Source organism: Amphiprion ocellaris, chromosome 8 (assembly GCF_022539595.1).
Source record: "Amphiprion ocellaris isolate individual 3 ecotype Okinawa chromosome 8, ASM2253959v1, whole genome shotgun sequence".
NCBI lineage: Eukaryota > Metazoa > Chordata > Actinopteri > Pomacentridae > Amphiprion > Amphiprion ocellaris.
The window spans coordinates 13,869,940-13,888,135 of record NC_072773.1 but is presented as its reverse complement, the minus strand read 5'-3'; the positions used below and the strand labels follow the sequence as shown (position 1 = coordinate 13,888,135).

Genomic DNA, 18,196 nt, shown 5'->3' with positions numbered 1-18,196 from the left:
GACTTAGGGAGAACAGGTCACCAGTCTATCGTAGGTCTACACATACAGACAAACAATCACACTCACATTCACACCTACGGACGATTTAGAATCACCAGTTAACCTCAACTTCTTTTTGTACTGTGGGAGGAAGCTGGAGCACCTGCAGAAAACCCACACATGCACAGGGAAAACATGCAAACTCCATGCAGAAAGATCCTGGGAAGGCCGGGATGCGAACCACAGATCTTCTAGCTGCAAGGCAAAAGTGCTGACCACCAAGCCACTGTGCAGCCCTGCTGAGGTCAACTGATAATTCTAAATTGTCTGTAGGTCTGAATGTGATTGTTTGTCTATATGTAGCCCTGTGATAGACTGGTGACCTGTCCAGGTGTCCCCTACCTTCACCTTAAGTCTCCTGGGATGAACTTCAGTCTCCCTGTGACCCCAATGAGGATGAAGCAGTGTATAAATGATGGATGGATGGTTGGTTATTTAAAACTAAATTTGAGGTAACTTGATAAAATTGACTCGATAACTTCATGTTTCTTCGGCTTGACTTCAGGATCCCTTATCTTAACATTTCTGGACAATCATATATGATTAAGACTGTGTTAAGATTGTAAGGAAATTTATAGAGGAAAAGCTCAATTCCCTGAACTAAATGTAGGTTGTTGGTTGAACATAATATCAATGGAAATTGTTATGACTAAAAAATAAACGACTGACTGAAAAAAGACAACCTGTTGTGATTTTTGCTTGTTGTGTGTTTTTGTTTGTTTGTTTGTTTTGTTTTTTATTTTAGTCTAAACAGCTTTTTTTTTGTTTGTTTGCCCACTATATTATTTTTGTCAGGATGAACAGCATGTGACCCTCCCAGATGAAGCACATGTCAGTGAGTCTGGAACTTCCATCACTACAGCACTGACTTGTCATGGTTTGGTTTGTGATATATGTTATTACTCATAATTATTTGTCCTTTATAGTGATTCCAGAGCTGGTAACAAGCCATAAGTAGTCACATGTACGGTAAGTATGAGCAACCAGGGTCTTCACGTGTCTTCTCAGATTGTTTACCTCTTTGTCTGTCTGTCTGTCTGTCTGTCTGTCTGTCTGTCTGTAATGTAGGTTGGGATGAATGTGTAATAAAACCATAATAGCATTTATTATTTTGTTGAAGCTGGTTTCTTCTGGATGTTTCTGCATCAACTCTACCTGTAAAGATGTCAAATATTTTTTCAGGCAACAAAACTCTCTTGAACCTAATTTGGTTTCCTTTTTAAGTGTGTGCGTCATTTGTACTAAGCCAAACCATCAAGTGAACTTTACTGTACCATAGATGCTTCAACACCCCCTGCTGACTTATAACAAAGTTTCACACTAACAGTCATTTCATTGGAGTGTTTGGATTTTGACCTGAGAGTTTCAATTCTTCCAGATACGTGTAGCATCGCTGAAATATTACTTAATACTGCTGTTTAAAAGTCGCAGACTTTCATCACTGTGACAAACATTTTTATGAAGACTTGATTATTAATCTGCAGTCAGACTCCTGAACAATACTTTCACATCCTCAATAACAGCAGAAACAAAGCCTGCTGAAGGGGCCTCATGAGGAAATGTTTGGAATAGTTTCTGTGGGCCTAAAAACAATGTCATACATTGTTGTGCTAATTGTACAAATAGTACTGTACTTTTTGATTCAGAGAATGGCCCAAACTATGCAGAGGTGTAATCTAAGGGATTAAACCTGCACCTAATTTGCTCATGTGGTGCAGGATTAAAGAGTAAGCAGTGCAGAATCAAAGCTGACACAAATCTGTTATGAAACCAAACACACCCATGTCCCATAATACTGTTAGAGGCCAGTCTGCTCAGCAAATTGTAGACATTTGATGCAGCATTGGCTCAGCAGAACAGTTTTAAATATTACAGCTTTAGACTGGTGAAAGATAAAACATCGACAGTGAGCTGATGGAACACCTCCAACATGTTATTTAGGGTAATTCTTGGGCACACTATGCATGTTTTCTATTTAAGATTGTAAGAATAAAACACTGTCAAGGATTTTGCTCTCTGTGGTGATTTAGGAAAGCATCTTTTAAAAAGAAATCGAACGACAGACTGTAAAATTAGACTTCTTTTCCAACAGTGGAGTAAATTTAAAGCATTTTTATTGTCTTTAACTGCAATCCAACCAAATGGGCTTTATTTTACAGTGAGATACACGACCGTTCAAAAGTTTGGGGTCACCCAGACAATTTGATGTTTTCCATGAAAACTCACACCTTTACTCATGTGCTAACATAATTGCACGAAGGTTTTCTAATCATCAATCGATTAAAAATCAGCTGTTTCCAGATAGAATAGTCATTTACCACATTACCAATGTCTAGAGTGAATTTTCATTTTCATTTAATGTTATCTTCATTGAAAAAAAAAAGGCTTTTCTTTCAAAATTAAGGACATTTCTAAGTGACTCCAAACTTTTGAACGGTAGTGTATAATATATTGTAAATACACAATCATTCAGTTATTGTTCTACTTTTACAGTCACATTGTTAATACTATAACTTAACTACACCCTAAATGTGCTGTAAATGTTTTACAGCAAATTACTTTCATGTCAGTTAAAATCACAGTCGATCTTTAACAGTGCTGCTGCAGAATGACTGACAGTCTTCATAGACAGAAGAATCTCCAACAGTTACTGTAAAAGTGAGGATGTGGTAGGAGATAAAGCAGCCGTCATCGCATGTGTGTCAAGGTAGACTTCTAGGAGTAAAAGAAATCAATGGTTTTATGTGTTTTGCTGTAATAATGGCAGACAGGAGGTGATTTTGAGGTCAGTTTGAACACTCTGTAATTCACCGTTGAGTCACACCTACTACATTTAACGGGGGCTAAAATCAGTGAATACAAATACAAATCTGTACTTTTCATTGTCGGGCCCCTCACACAGGGCTCCCCAGGCCGGTGCATGAGGAAGTAGAGCATCCTGTCTGCGTGAGCCACACACACAGACACACACACACCTACGGTACATACGCTGCTGTGGTATTTGACATGACGCAGGACCGCCGTCTTGTCAGTTTTTCTGGTCCAAAGTATTCCTAGAATTGAGATGCAGGTTGCTGGTATAGCAGCAACATATTCTGACTTACCTACATCCTTCACATCAAACACACTGCCCTTTCTCAAAATATTTGTGGATCCTTTTTTCTGCAATATCACAAAAATCTGCGCATGTCATGTAATGTAAAATACCATCCCAGAACTTTTAGGAATGAAAGGTTTCACTACAAAATGTTGACATTAGAAAGAAATTAAATAAATAGATGAAAACAGCTCCTGATGAATGTCTTTAAAATAGTATTTTATTATGTATTCACTTAGAATTGTTGGAACAACTTAAATGAATTGCTTCAGCAGATAAAAGACAATTTAATAAGTTTATCCAAATTAAGTTAATATGTACTTTTAATGCCACTGGTTTAAGTTAGATGTACTTAAATCATTTGATTCCTCTCAAATGAACAGTGATGCAACTTTAGCAATTTTTCCAAGTATTTGCTTTACCCAAGCATAAAATGTAAAACATAATTTGTCATTAGATGTGCTGTTCTTTAGTTTTGCTGCAGATGCACAATGCCAAAGCAGCAGAAAACCTTCACATCTTTCTGTTTTATGTTGTGTAAACTGCCTTCACCAAAGCAGAAAGATAAATGGGATTTATCTGAAGCAGTGCATTACTTTAACTACAAATTAAATACACTTTTTTTTAACACTGTAACGGCAGCAGTACTTAAATAGATTTTGTTATTGTTGGGGTTTTTTTTGACCGCTTTGTCTTCTCCGTCCTACTTTTTTCTAGCTTTTTCCCAAATTAACATGTTGACTTTTTTTTGGGTCTGAAACCAACATTTATGATGAGTTTCAGGAGCTCATCTCAGTGTTTTTCCCCACTTTCAACCGTCCCTTTGTTTCCACAGAACGCGAGCGTGTGTTTTATCCTTTTTTCCGATCTTAGCGTCAGTCAGGTCGACAACTGACGTTTCAGACCAATATTGAAACCAAGAAGCGTGCGTCTCTCTGCTTCTGGTGGTGCTCTATCGGCCGCTCGCTCACCCTTGGGTGCCTCTTTGAACGGGGGGGAACCCAGCACCGTTCCCAGAACTCCTCAGTGTGGGTGTACAGAACTATACAACGTGTGTGAGACAGTTTTCTGTCTTCTGCGTGATTGTATGTGTGTGTGTGTGTGTATTGACATAGAGTGTGGGTACAAGCATCAGTGTATATGTGTGTGAGAGTGTGCGCACGCAGATGTGTGTCTATGTGGTTAGTCCATTCAATTACACAATCTACCATGCAGTCTGAATCACATCCGGTTTCGAGCTGAAAATAACAAAACCACAGGGTGACAGAAAAGCAGCGCAGCAGGCAATCGCCCACAGGGAGAGAGGAATACACACAAACACACTCTCAGTCCAGCAATGGTCACTTGGTATTTTCCACAAACAACCTATAGTTTAAATAAATGTGTGCTGCTCTCTTTTTTTTATTCAAACTGTTCTATTTGCTGCTGTTACACTGTAAATTTCCCCGCTGTGGGATCAATAAAGGTTTAATCTATCTATCTACCAAATAAAACTAGTCTGCTTTTGCGCAAATGTGCCTGTTTTCTGTGTGTTGACCTTTGATTATTAAGCTCTTAGGCCAAAAATGCTTTTTCAATTATTGTAAACTTCTTTATATGCATGAAAGGTTGGGGAAAGTTCACTTACTGAGCACCTAGAATATAAATAGGTTGTCGGCAGGTCAGTTTGGAAAATGTAATCAGTGCAAAAGCATTAAATTCAATATCTATTTTCATAAACATGATCAGTCATCCTTTAGATGTAAGTTATACTGAAATGACATAGTTAAAAACAGCCAGTCTGACGTATGTAGCGTTTTTGTCAGTACTATATAGGGCAGGATGTGGTCAGCTGTGTGCTACAAAGTTGTCTTCCACCTGCAAGGACGTGCTCCTGCTGTGGCACAACATTTAACACAAGAACACAAAAAAAAACGCTGTACAAAACTATAATCTAAACTGAAGCAATGATCAGATTGTACAAGGGAGAAGATGGGAAAATGTGTGTGTGAAGTGTTGCGTCCTTTGACACAAAAATGTGTCTGAAGAACCAAATACAGAAGCTTGTACAGTTAAGTTCGTTTATAATGCATGTCATCCACTTCAGAAGAGCACCGTGTGGCTGTTTAAGTGTCTGCTGGATAGTTTAGTGAAGTGCTGAGCCTCCTCTGTGAACATTTGTCTGTCTGATAGTTTATCTGCCATGTGGGGACAGTATGTTGCTGTTAAAAAGCACAGCACATGCACTTATATAAACATTAATGAGCCTGTTTTACGTAACAGAAAAGGGTATGACCCTTATTCCCACTAATTATGAGAGACTGTGGTCTCAGTAAAGCGACTAAACAGTTAAAGTCCAAGCTTACAACCGCTATCTGTGAAATGGAATTAGCGGAGATGGAAGAGCAGAGTGAAAGCAGAGAAGGTGGTTTACAAGAGATAAAGAGACTGAAGAAAGTCACATAAAGATAATGTGAACAAAGAAGTGTAGTGAAAGAAAAGAAGACTAGATAGGATGAGAGGAACAAAAAGCTTGTAGAGCATTTATTGCAATTAGAATTTTTTTTTTTTTTTTTTACACAACTGAATTCGGGCTGCACAGTGGCTTCGTGGTTAGCCCTGTTGCCTTGCAGCTAGAAGATCCCTGGTTCGTGTCCCTGCATTCCTGGGATCTTTCTGCATGGAGTTTGCATGTTTTCCCTGTGCATGTGTGGGTTTTCTGCAGGTGCTCCGGCTTCCTCCCACAGTACAAAAAGAAGTTGAGGTTAACTGGTGATTCTAAATCGTCCGTAGGTGTGAATGTGAGTGTGATTGTTTGTCTGTATGTGTAGCCCTACGATAGACTGGTGACCTGTTCTCCCTAAGTCAGCTGGCATAGACTACAGCCTTTACAGGACAGGTGAGGAAAAGACGGATGCACCTCGTTTTAAACAATAACAATGATATCAGTCAGGAATGCTTTAAAAACTTCATAGAGATGGGAGACAATGAAAAGCAACGGAGACATGCTGCACTCACTGACACTCAGCGTTTTCTCTTCTTTTATGCCATTCTCTTGTTCTTTTTACCCTCTGACGCACTTCTATTTCTACTTCATGAATTGTGTTTTTTAATTTTTTCACCTCATTATTCTTTTATTATTATTATTATTATTATTATTATTATTATTATTATTATTATTATTATTATTATTATTATTATTATTATTATTATTATTATTATTATTATTATTACAATTTTTGATTCTTTGACAATGTTATGAACTTGATCTTCATGCCAGTAAAGACAGTGAACTGAGAAACAGAGAGTGAGCGGCTGAGAGCACTATAATAATGTTTGGCCTTGGTCTGTCAGCGGGGTCCTTCCCCTTAAGAAGCCAACAGGAATGTGAGGAATGCTGCCTGAGAAGAAAAAGGAAGGAGCAGTGGAGGGGGGGAGAAACAGAGGAGGATGATGGGAAAGAAAGAAAAGCCAAGAATCAGGAGGAGGAGGGAGTAGAGCAGGGAATCCAGATGAAGATAGAAAGAGGGAGACAGGAATATGGAGGCAGAGAGTAATATGAGGAGAAGGGTGGGGGGTAGACACTGAGGAAAAGACTTATTATCTTTGGTGGGCTGAGTAAACATAAGAATAAAGAGGATGAAAATAATAAGGCTGGAAAATGTTTGGAAGGGGGAAAAAAAGCTTTTTTAAAAAATTTTTGTGCATGCGGATATTCCTGTATGCACGCAGCCATGTGTTGGTGTGTATTTACATATCTGTGATCATGTGTGCTTGCATGCATGTATTTGAGTGTAAGACACTGTCAGGGTGGGAATAGTTCCAGTACTGAGCTACACTCAGGGGTTTGTTTTTTTAATTTTGCATGCAGTTAATATCAGAGCAGGAAATGACACACCTTCAGCATCTTACAGAGAATATAATTTTTTTATGTCAGGCAGCTCTTTCAGTAAGGTCTACTCATCATGAGATACAGTCTGAAACTTTAGACATACACTACCGTTCAAAAGTTTGGGGTCACTTAGAAATGCCCTTATTTTTTGTCAATGAAGATAATATTAACTGAATCAGAAATACAGTCTAGACATTGTAAATGTGGTAAATGACTATTCTAGCTTTAAATGACTGATTTTTAATGGAATATCTACATAGGTGTACAGAGGAACATTTCCAGCAACCATCACTCCTGTGTTCTAATGCTATATTGTGTTAGCTAATGGTGTTGAAAGGCTAATTGATGATTAGAAAACCCTTGTGCATTCATGTTAGCACATGAATAAAACTGTGAATTTTCTTGGAAAACATGAAATTGTGTGGGTGACCCCAAACTTTTCAACTGCAGTATATAGAGTAGTAAATACGAAGAAAACTGCTGTTGAAAGAAAAAAGTACACATCCATGATGCTTAATTCCCTGAAGATAGCTACTGTACAGTAAAGCCCTACAAAGCCAGAACTCAGCAACTACATGCTTAATCAAATCCAGAGTCTGATATTTTGTCATCTGTTTTACCATATAAAACATTATCATGTCACACAAATGTAGAATTTCTGTGAAATCAAAACATTTGCACGAACTGCACTTGGAAAAAAACGTGGAAGTCTGGTGTCTACAACCAGATCTATCACACTTACTGCTCTCCCTGTTGCAGAAAGCCAACACAACAGCAGGACAGTGACTGCATTTTAAAGCTGGTTGGTGAGGTTGTCATGGCTTGTACTCCCTGAGTATTCATTACAACAAGCAGCCCCTTTAATCAATGACCAGAGAGGGGCTTTAATCCTCTTAGAGCTGCACAGATGCATGGAAAAAATATTTGACTTTTCTGTCATATATCCCACAAATAAATGAAGGAATCCTGGTCTGTCTGTACCTCACATATCCCAGCAAACATACATCTCATCAACTTCAAATGCGTCAGGTGTATTGCTGAAGACCTGAGGAAGTGCAGTATCAAGTTTGAAAAACATTGGATGAACAGTAGCCATTTTGGAGGTCTTTTGGGGGTCTCATCCTGGCCTTTGATTGCTTGTAGGAGCATGTAGCAAATGAGATACTTTGAAGTGTCATGGAGATGTCAACTTGGGATATCATGATGGATATTATTCACTTAAATTACATTTTATGTCATAAAACTGAGCATTTGAATAAACATGAAGTGATCATTTTTTTAAAAGAAATATTGTATATTTAGGATCATTGTGTTTGTCACAAAGGTGCATAACACATGTATCCGTATCAACGTTGTGATGTGTGCATCCTCACAGGAAGTGTGACGTGAAGTAAGGCAAATTAACTCAAACACATCACACTTTTTTGTTGCTTTGATACAAAAAAACTCAGACACTTTTCATTTTCAATCACAAGCTAAAGAAGAGGTCTGTCTGTAGAAGATCATTTGAATCTGAAATTGATGGGTTCTTGAAAACACTAAGTATATTTATATTAGGGCTGTCAAAATTAGCACGTTAACGCGGATTAATCCAGCACCATAATTAACCAGATAAAAAATTTTAACGCAATTAACGCATCTGCAGCGCAGAAAGACTCAAAATCCCTGAAACGCATCTGACAACGCATTTCGGGTATTTTAAATTTGATGTAAATTTGATGGGTGGCTTCTGTTTTACTGGCGCAGCTTTTCCAGTGTTTACAGCATTAGTTTATCAGCTCAGGAAACATACGGACCAATTAGGTACGAGTTCAGCCATCCCATGTGACGCTATTCAGCCAATGAATTGGTCTCTGCATTCCAGCCACCAAACATTGCAGCTGAGCTCAGAAAACAGGTGAGGGACAGACGAGAGGAGGACAGACAAAAAGATAAACAAGAAAAGCACTCAGAGAGTGCAGTGCTCAGCCAAGACTGTTCATTCCTCAATTTGTGTATTCAGAAATCACAACAACATAGAATCTGGCCAATTAATATAGATCGACCCACAAACTAAGTAAATAAATAAAAAATTGCCTTGCGTGAGCACAGGCATGTGTTGTGCATGTGTACGTTATGTAGTACAGATACCGAACTGCGTGACCAAAATATGTAACGTGTCGAGTGAATTGATGCAGGTAACTGACACAGCATTCACTTGTTGTCATGGTTACAGCGACGCTGTGTTGGTTGCTATGTCTCGCAATGGAAAATCCTTAACAAATCTGTGGATCCAGACTATAAGCTGCATCACTGCCAAAATCTAATGTGGTGATCCTTGTGCCATTTCTGACCTTCCCTGAAAATTTCATCCAAATCCGTCAGTCTGTTTTTGGGTAATGTTGCAGACGGACAGACAGATTCACAGACAAACGTACGCCGATCGTCACATAAATCCACTGTTCCTTGGCGGAGTAATAAACAAATCGTCAGCGAGAGTAAAGTCGCCCTGCACATGTTGACTATGTTTGGCTCAACATACAGCTGTAAGTAGCTTCTCAACTATGAATATAATCCAAACTAAATGTGGTTCCAGACTCACCAATGAGCTCCAAATGTGTTTGAGAATGACCCTGACACCGTTCAAACCATGATTCAGAATACTGGCAGCTCAGTTCTCCCATTAAGCAGCAGGAGTATAAGGGTGATATAAGACAGAAAAAAATGTATGTTTTCAACTGTTTAAATTTTTTGAGATTTAAGTATTTTTAAAGATGTATATAAGTTGGTTCAGGCTGTTCAGTCATTATTTTTCACTTTATTTTTTTAGATGTACATTTATATAAAAAGTTAGTTATTAGTTTTTATTTAATGTTGTCAAAATGTTTTTGAACCGTACTGAATTTATTTGATTTGACGGTCAGTTATTGATTACATGCAGACACTAATAAAACTATGGTTACATCAACATGTATCACACTAATTCAAGTTGGACATTAAGATTTTCTGGACCTTTGCTTTAATGCATTTTCTCTGGCTGGACCTCTTTGAATGTTAGTTGAATACTCCTGCGCTAAACAGCATGTTGGTCCTCTTTTTGAATACAGCCCTTGTTAGCACTTATAAATGTGTATCTTTAAATTAAGTTCTGTCATATAACTCACAGTAGGATTCAATCTGCCTGACATATTAGTCAAGCGGATAAATATATCACTCAGTGGATTCACAGCGTAATCAGAAATGGAAACCCAAACAAGACATAATCATACATTCCTATACAGACTGTACATTCTTTAAAGACACACAAGTGTGTTTCCGTGGCCTCCGTGTGTGTGTGTGTGTGTGTGTGTGTGTGTGTGTGTGTACACGTGTAGTCCTCAGAAACACAATAAATCGCTGACAGACATTTTCCAGAGTAACTGTGTCATGTGTGCAGTCATCACTAACCAGTAAGAGGTACAACGGATACCAAACAAGCACATAGTGAAGAAAATTAACATTAAATGTAACAAAGAGATTTCAAGCAATCAAAGTAAGTGCTGCAAAAACTGCCCCACTGACAGGAGCTCTTTGAGCTGTATAATGCAGAAACAACAACTTAAACTGAAATATGGTTGTATGTGAATGAATGAGAACCTCCTTTGGATGTTTGATCGGGTTAAATTAAAAGTGAACTGAGGTCAACCCCAGCAGCAGCACAAGCAGAGTGTACACTGAACGGCCGAGGATTCTTTACAACCTTAGGATGTTTGGAGTTATGGCAAGTTGTTCAAAACACAGCAAGAAACCATCGCAACCGCAGGAAAATCCCAGAGATATCAAGCCCATACACACACACACACACACACACACACAGACACACACGCAGATGTACACACATACCAACCCTCAAAACGTAAAGTCAAACCAAATCAAAACTCACCCTCTAACACCCACCGTTCTGAACAACAACAAGCCTGAGAAGCGTGAGTGTGTGCGTAGGAAACACCCAGACAGGCCAAAAATAGCTCCACACTCATTCCCCATCTCTCGCTTTCAACCCCTCGCTCTCTCTCGTTCTCTTTCTCTCGATATGTCTCTCGCTTGTGTCATGATAAACCATTGGTAGGGAAAAAAAATAAGTTTATGTTCCTATATGGAAAATAACACCCACTTAAGAGCACATCTGAATGTGGCAATATCAGACTGAGTATATGATTCAGTGTATGGAGAGAATAACAACTATTTTGGCATAACTGTTGCACGAGGGGAAACACGGAGCTTCTGACTAGAGGGAAAAATTACGTAGGTTGAGATTCAACTGTTTGTCTGACACTGAGCCAATTAAATGTATCTTTGACAATATTATTGCAAGTAGTTCTGCCATTTTTATTCTTTCTTGTTAAAATTACGATAGATAAGGACAACGCTGATACGCTCTAGCCGTGCACATATGTCTCCACTGGGCTGTACCATCGATGCTGTCACACCCACAGATATTTTGCTTTGGTCCAAACCATGGTGGCAGCTTTGCCAGTTTGTTTATGTTCAGGATGCCCAATTACAAGTGAGGCAGGACTCACAAGTAGCATGTTTACTGGACAGTTTTCCAAACCTGTCATCCTGCAAAGTTGGAGATTTTTAAACAAATGCAATTACAGGCTTTGTTAAATGCATTAAACCAAGCGTGTTGGTGAGGACTTGTTTTTCTGGCAATAGAACCTGAGCTATATTAAGCCCAAAGGAGTGTGTTTTAGGATAGTTATGGCTTATTATATTTTAGTATAGTATTTTTTGGGCAGTATGAGCTAAAAGTAAAAAGATGATATAATCATGGCAAATGCTATTAAACTGATGAGTAGTCTTAAAACATATGAAATACACAACCGTTCAAAAGTTTGGGGTCACCCAGGCAGTTTTATGTTTTCCATGAAAACTCACACTTTTATTCATATGCTAACATAATTAGCACAAGGGTTTTCTAATCATCAATTAGCCTTTCAACACCATTAGCTAGCACAATGTAGCATTAGAACACAGGAGTGATGGTTGCTGGAAATGTTCCTCTGTACCTCTATGGAGATATTCTATTAAAAATCAGCCATTTCCTGCTAGAATAGTCATTTACCACATTTACAATGTCTAGACTCTATTTATAATTAATTTAATCTTATCTTCATTAAAAATAAAATGCCTTTCTTTCAAAAATAAAGACATTTCTAAGTGACCCCAAACTTTTGAACAGTAGTGTACATAATGATGAATATTGCAGGAATCACTGATGTTTTAATGGTATTGTGTGTGTATCTGTGAAGGAAGGAAAAGAAAGGCCTTGAAGCTGTGCATGTAGAAGTGGGGATGCAGTTCTAGACTTGCTCACTTTTGCGATTGTTCATCTGTTGCTAACACCACCTATTTAATGTGATCATGCTAATAGCTAAATTCAGGAACCCAGGGTCTACTTCATGACTTGACATCCAGCTTTGTGTGGCTGCAGTAGTTGGACTTAGTGATGCCAGATAATGCAAAGACATCCTGGATATGTTGAACTTGCGTATGTGCTACTCTCCTGCCTGGTGTACACCAGTTTCACTGAAGCGCAGTGATCAAACAGCTGCTCCCTAAACGGTCTGCATAAGTTAGATGTTCAGTGTAGCCATAGCTTAAGGTCGATTCACCTTTATTTCTTAACAACCTGTCTTATCAGACTGCTGCGGATTTTTCAGTCTTCTCTGACTCCTGACTCTCTGTCAGAACACATTATTTGGTCAGACTAAGCATTCCAAACTGTAAGACTTTGCAAGAAACTAATTTTACGCTAACAGAATAACTGTGATAAGTGGATTAACGTCAAGGCTAGTTAACAAGCTCTTTAGAAGGAGAGCTTTATTTATCCTCTCAAATATTCTTTTATTGATTGAAATGGTGTGCAATGGTGAGTCAGAAAGTATAGATGGATAAAGTTCATTACAGTAGAAAAAAGTTTGTAACCGATTGCAGGATCTCAAGAGTCTGTGACCTAGAAACTACCTCTAGACAACTAGTGAGTCGACAGTTAGTTTGTTCGTTACAGCAGTTCAAAAAGCTGTGAGTGTTGTCACTCTGTTTATATAAGGGCATTATGTTGCTGTTGCCACAACTGATCAGAAATGAATCTGTACTGGGTGTATGGGTGGAGAACTTTGACTGGATCTGATGTTCATAGCGACGTGTTACAAAGAAGCAGGCTGTGAGATGTCAGCAGCTTTGAAGTGATGAAACCAAAATCTTGTGTTTTGGGTTGTTTCCTGTTATTATACAAGTCTTAACAGACCACAGAACAATTTTCGCAGAAGAGCGTGGCAATTTCTGACATTGTTAGGTTTTTTTTGGTGATATTGACATTTTATGTCACTGTTCTCACTGGTGCAGATTATAGAGAAACCTAAAGGAAATGCAACAGTTTTGCAAAAGAATGTCTGTGTGACGTTACTCTGTTAAACGCTCCGCACCACATAAACACATCTAATACACAACCTGTCTATCAGCCTATGACAGTGTGAGAGTTTATCCATCCCAATGTAACTCTCCCCAACAGGTGGACTGAGGCTTATGGCTGTTGTTTGTTGTACACAGGTTAGAAAAAATAAAGGATGCAATTCTTCATAATTTTGAAAGTCACAACTAGATTATAGTGTTTTCCAGGTGTTCAGCTGTTTCTGTTCACGTCAAGTTTGACTGTAATTAAAACAGAAGAGGCATGATTCATAATTTTCACATGCTGCCTGTCTGGTGGAGAGAAGATAAAGTAAGATAAACTTTAATGTCCCTGCAGGGAAATTTTTCTTTGCTGCTGAAACCCTTGCAGCAAATGGATGAAAACAGCAACAAACTGAAGCTCATGATAAAAACATCACACAGCTATCACCACACACTATAAAACACTTCATACAGGAGAAGGAGAGCATGAAGCATGTATATATGCAGTCTGTCACCGATGACTGATGAACTTGTGCTTTCTCTGGGGTTTTCAGTGAAAGGTTATACCTCTGCTCTCTGCTGTGCCCTCTGTGGGAATTTAAGAGGCAGAACGAGAGAAAGGGAGACAGATGGCTTTTCCTCGCAGGATATCCTGTTCTAAGTAGAGCTGCTGGGCCCATTCTGACCTCCTCACCCCTCTTGACCCCCGATCCAAGCACAGTTTAGGTTCACATCTCCAATGTTTCCTAATCACCCAAATCTCTTAGTATTCTCTCAAGCTCTGCTCTGGTCTCTTTGCTTTCTCCTCTTCCAAACTCCTCCATCACACTCACAGGTGTCACATTTTCTCTTCCGTCATTATTTCTTTAATGCTCAGTACTTTCATCCTTGTGGGTTCAAGGTCACAGTAAACTAACTAATTCAATTTGGACATTCATTCATCACTGAAGTCAAACAGGTATGGCTGATTTCTCAGGCTGCCCATGGAGGTAGAATACTATCCATTAATCCAGTATTCATAAAGTTCAACCACAAACTACATATAACTTAGGATCAGCCTCTAGCCTAAGAACAAGTTACCATGTGATTTGTTTTCATGACTATGTAGAAATCGTAGAATATCACATGACACAGTGGTACATTTGTTTTCCAACATACAAAGGCACTCTGAGATGATAACTAGGCTACATACATGAAAAGAATGGAAAATAAGTGATTAGAAAAACACTTTGTGTGTGTTTCCATCTTACTCTGACTTTCAGAGACTTTCCCGTTTTGTCTTTAAAAACACATCCACCATAACTCCACTTTATTCTGACCATGTGAATCATGTGCTGAAAAAGAATACCCTCCTAATACTGTCTTGGAACAAGTGAAAAAAAACCTGTCAGTGAGTTTAAGACTGTTAGTTGCCAATATTTTCCCAAATCAAGTGTAATTTTCTCAGCACTACTGGTGTGTTCTGGCATATTTTGTCCTGTTTCAGTTTACTGTAGATATTGCTACAGCACATTTCTACAACAACAAAAGAGTTATTATGATGTCACTACTTTGGCAGTACAAATTTGAAAATCGCACACGAGGAAACCAGACTGCAATTCTAAAAATCCTAATGTGACAACATAAAGAAATAAGGCTATTGCTGAAGGAAAAAATCATTCAGACATCATTTACTGCACTCAGATGCCCAACTTTCTGTCTCCCCCACTTTCTCTGTATGTCAGCCTCTCTCTCTCTCTCTCGCTCACACCCAGCCCTCCCACCCTGCAGTGTAACTGGAATCCATTAGCTGATGAATGGTTGTTTGTGTTTTTTTAAGCTCAACAGCGCCTCCCCTGGACTTCGTGGCCAAACAGGGTGATAACAAAACATGCACTGTGATTAGAGAAATAATTAGCCAATCATCCTCTGACCTGCGAGCCAAACCCGAGGTCAAAGAGACACAAAGTGGGCTGCTTCCCAGGTACTTTCCCATGAAAGTCAGTCAGTGGACACAGCTGCAGAGCAAATGCATAGTGGAGTCATTGTAAGCAGACAGGTTACATTCGCAGCACCACACATTTCTGTGCCTGGACTTCATTGCGTGCAGGATGTCTGAGAGTAAGTGCCGCTTGTCTTTAAAACCATGTGCATGAGACGAGGATCCCAGCGGACCGAGTGCAGATTTTGCCCAGAGAGGCTCCGGTGGAAATCAACACTTCCTGCTTCCTGTGGTGAGAGGAAGCGCGAGTGTCGCTGTCCCCTTATCACTGGACACACAGACAGAGCAGAGGGAAGGCAGGGAGGGAGGGGGGAGGAAGAGGAGGAGGGAGGCCGGGCAGGCCAGACAAAGGGAGAGGGTTTAAGAGGACTGTGTGTCCACCAGAGGGGTGTGCTATGAAGCAGGTTCAACATAGTCAGGCTTTCTCTGTGTAAGCCTGCTCGACCAAACCTAAAACCCCAGTCAGAGAAAACTGGTATCACAACACTGGTCATCAGCTTTCTTTGATGGTCAGATTTTATCATCAGGCTCTGAGCACTTTCCAATAAAGGTGGACGTCTGACACCTCATTTGACTCTTCTTCAGTACAGAATGGACCAATCAGGCTGCCTGTTTCTGTCAAATTTATATGGTAAATTAAAGCAAAAGAGCAATGCTGATAGAAAACTGTAAAAAAAAAAAAGTCTAAGTTAATATAGTTAATATATATTTGAACTACAGTGACTCTCAATGCAGCTGCTTGTTTCTACTGTGGCAGCTGCACATCGCTGATAAAACTTTAAACTTCATACATTTAAACTTAATCCTCAAGATGAGCATTTAGGTCACTGTCCAATGCCCCTTAATTAAAGACGCATGGAAATCTCTTTAGTTTTAGACCAAATCAAAGCGAAATAAATGTTATTGATTGAATTTTATCTCTAATTTCTGCAGTACTAGTAAATGAGGACCAAACATATTTAAGCATTTTCTGCATCACCATCTGAAGGCATAGGCTGTCGTGGTAACATGACATATCTAGTTTACCTACTGCACGACTTCGCTCAAAGACATTACTAACTTGAAGCTCATCACGTTTCCAGAGACAACATATTCCCTCAGCTGACAATCTGCATCACTCAGAGAGAATCATCAGTAAAAAACTGGTGAACCGATGCTTCTTACAGCAATCAAATCTGAAGCTCTGAAGCAGATCCTGGCAGAAAAACATTCAGCAGATTGTGAATAATCACAAAAGGAAACTTCTGATGAGGACGACAACATGTGCAGAATGGCTCCTACAGGCTTATTGTTCATTTTTGGTGATGCTGTATGTATCTAGTGTCAGTTCTTTAATGTGATCTGCTCTTTGGCTGCTGTGTTAACCGGCTGACATCATCTCGTCTCTGGGAGAATACAAAAGCATTTGGCTACTGTTTGCTTGTTAATAATAGCGAGTGAAATGCAAGGAAATACAACAGTTAACATGCATAGATCGAAGCCTGTAGCTCTCTGTGATGCATACATTATTTCACTTATGTTGGAGGAGTCCATGCAAGCAAAGAGACAAATCACTCAGAACTCATTCTCCCACCACTCATTTGCATATCAGTAGGGCTGTGGGTGGTTAAAGCAGCAGCTATGGGAAGACTATAAGACAGATATCCCTAGCATTTTACTGTATGCCATGTAAGGACCACGTAGATATATTGTATATATATCGTGGATATGACCATGAGTGCAAAGAGGAGCATCCCCATACTCCTGCAGTGTGTATTTCAGTTTGTTAGGGAAAACTGCATGAACTGCAGGCAAGCTGAGAAACAAAAACACAGAGAGTGACAAAGAAGATCAGAAAACAAAGTAAATAAAGAAAAGCGCAACAGTGAAAGGAGCTTGTGTGTGCACAAAGTATAAATGCAACAAGTTGGATGCAGACTGCAATTAAAATGTATCCACTTGCATTTCATTGTCAAGGAGCAAGAGTTAAACAATGAGAAAGACAGAGGGAAAGAGGGGGGGAAGAGATGTTTGGGATCAGGGTGGGGAAGCTTTCAGCACTTGGGATTGTCCCAGATGGACACAAGCCGCTCCCTCCCTTTATAAACAGCCTCTGGCTTCGATCTCCTCTCCTCTCCTCTCCTCTCCTCTCCTCTCCTCTCCTCTCCTCTCCTCTCCTCTCCTCTCCTCTCCTCTCCTCTCCATCTTCTGTCCTTTAATTCCTGTTGTGCACAACTCAGACACTCTCAGACCTTCAGCAGAAAATACGAACAAACTGACACCCTTATGTTGTTGTCCTCTATTCCTCTGACAATTTCTTGCGTCCCCCACCACCACCCCCAATCCCTGCCATTTCCAAAGTCAACACACCACTAAATGCCGGGCTGACTCACTTCCACTGTGGGTGGCTCTGTTTCCAATTTTCTCACCACCTCAGCCACCCCACTACCTCGGAAGAAAAGAGAAAACTTTTATCCAGAAAACCAAAAAAAGTAGTCAACCAGACATGCAAAAGTGATAACAGACATTTTCCGAGTTGCTCAGTGTTAAAGGGACAAAAGCATGCATGTAGTTGTCCAGAAGAGACGTGGGGTGAAACCAGGCATGCTTCTCCCAGTTCTTTTGTGGCTCTGAAATGGTTATCGCTGTTTTCCTTCCTTTCTTTCTCTTTGGGAGAGCGTGGGAGCGCCCTCAGAGCGCTGCAGAGAAACCACGGGGCTCATAACAACAGGAGGAAGCCGGTAACTTGAGCAACTTGGGCCGGGCAAAGAGAGGGATAAGGAGGAGAAGTGGAACGAGGAGCGAAGGAAAG

At 39.7% G+C, this 18,196-nt stretch overlaps 1 protein-coding gene across 1 annotated transcript in view; it reads right to left on the bottom strand.

Moving 5' to 3' along the window:
* The window catches only part of hdac7a (histone deacetylase 7a), a 77,417-nt gene that overhangs the window by 58,829 nt on the left and 392 nt on the right, over positions 1–18,196 (bottom strand). The window lies entirely within an intron of this gene.